The following is a 2,087-nucleotide window of genomic DNA, read 5'->3' as shown; positions in this document are numbered from 1 at the left end:
TTCCTATTTGCCAACTTGGATGACTTCTATTTCTTTCTGTTGTCTGATTTCTTTGCTAGGACTTCCAATACTATGTTAAATAACAGTGGTGAGAGTGGAAACTCTGTCTTGTTCCTGAACCTAGAGGAAGAGCTCTCAGATTTTCCCACTTGAGGATTTTATTAGCTGTGAATTTTCTAATATATGACCTTTTTCATGTTCAGGTTTGTTCTCTTTCTCCCTAATTTGTTGAGGGTTTTTTTTTTTTAATGAGTGAATGTTGTATTTTATCAAATGTCTTTTCTACATCTATTGAAAGGATCATATGGTTTTTATCCTTTCTTTTACTAATGTGGTGTATCATGTCCTAAGATTTGTGAATATGGAACAACACTTCCAGCCTAGGAATAAATCCCACTTGATCATGGTGAATGATTCTTTTAATATACTGCTGGAATTGCTATTATTTTGTTGAGAATTTTTGCAACCATGTTCATCAAGGATATTGGCCTGTAATTCTCTTTGTTAGTGGGGTCTTTGTCTAGTTTTGGAATCAGTACTGCTGGCCTCATTAAATGAACTTGGAAGTTTTCCTTCCCTTTCTATTTTTTTTAATAATCTGTGAAGAATAGGTATTAACTCTTCTTTAAATATTTGGTAGAACTCCCCTGTGAAGAATTCTGACCCCGGATTTTTGTTTGTTGAGAATTTTTTTTTTCTGATTCAATATCTTTGCTGGTATTGGTACATTCATGGTTTTCATTTCTTCCTTTTTGAGTGTGTTAGTGTACATGTTTCTAGGAATTTATCCATTTTTCCAGATTTTCTGATTTTTTGGCACATAATTTTTCATAATATTCTCAGGCAATTGTTTATTGTTATTTCTCCTCTCTCATTTGTGATTTTATTGATTTTGGTCCTTTTTCTTTTATTTTTGATAATTCTGGCTAAGGGTTTATCAATTTTATTTTTTTTTCAACCTGGAGCTTGTTTTAATGTTAATATAAGCCATCTATAATTAAGATATGTTTTATTGGCTTTCCTCTGTTTTTATCCACCAAGAAATAGACTATTAACTATAGAGAACAAACTAATGGTTACCATAGGGGAGGTGGATAGGAGAATGGGGTAAACTGGTGATAGGAATTAAGGAGGGCAAAAGTAATGAGCACAGGTTGAACACAAAACAGCCAAAATCTAACACCAGGCTGAGCCCAATGACTACTTATTCCCCAATGTTATATGAACAGGCAAGAGAGAGCAGTTGTGGGACATCACAGAAGATCTGATGAATTTCAGGAGGCCCACAGATGGGTATGGAAAATGTAGAAGCTGTATGCAGAATTGCATTGAGACCTCCACAGACCCATGAAGTGGTGGCCATCTGCACGCAGGCTCCGTGGCCCATGATGATGTCATATCTGAGAGGATGGCAGATGGCAGCATAGTGGTCATAGGACATGACTGTGAGGAGCGCTACTTCTGTACTGGCTAAGAGAAAGAAGAAAAATACCTGTGAAACACATCCAAGGAATGAAATTGTGTTATGATTCATTAGAGAGTTCATGATGGATTTGGGGACAGTGATGGAAATCAAGCAGAGATCCAGAAAGGACAATTTTTTCAAGAAGAAGTACATAGGGGTGTGGAGCAGATGATCCTTGGTGGTAAGGGTGATTATGAGAAGATTCCCCAGTAGAGCTGCCAAGTAAATTAGCAAAAATAGCACTGCATGTAAGATCTGGATCTCCCTAGCATCAGAGCCCATGAGGAAGAATGTGCTCTCGGAGGTGAAGTTGTCCATTTCTCTTGATGTTTAATCAGTTACTCTAAAAAAAATAAAGTAAGCAACATAAGACTCAGCTGAGGAGAATTTACTATTGTATTTTCTTAATTTCCCTTTCTCTTACTGTCATATGCAACTATCAAAATATATAAGACCACATGAGACTAACACCAGAAAGCCTCCATTGATGTCATTGACCACAGTTGATTACACTGCAGTATGGCTGAAAGGGGTGTCAGTCCATTCCAAGTCATCTAACTCATCCACCTATCTAGATCAAGAACTACACTCTGTATCTCACTCAGATGGAATATTTCATAAT

General features: G+C 36.7%; 1 pseudogene; it reads right to left on the bottom strand.

Annotated features, from left to right (window-relative positions):
* Window positions 1–1,080: 1,080 nt before the first annotated feature.
* LOC109488733 lies at window positions 1,081–1,783 on the bottom strand (annotated as a pseudogene).
* Window positions 1,784–2,087: the final 304 nt, after the last annotated feature.

The sequence above is a fragment of the Ailuropoda melanoleuca genome, unplaced genomic scaffold, assembly GCF_002007445.2.
Source record: "Ailuropoda melanoleuca isolate Jingjing unplaced genomic scaffold, ASM200744v2 unplaced-scaffold7565, whole genome shotgun sequence".
Classification (NCBI taxonomy): Eukaryota; Metazoa; Chordata; class Mammalia; order Carnivora; family Ursidae; genus Ailuropoda; species Ailuropoda melanoleuca.
This window is presented reverse-complemented; position numbering and strand designations above follow the sequence as displayed.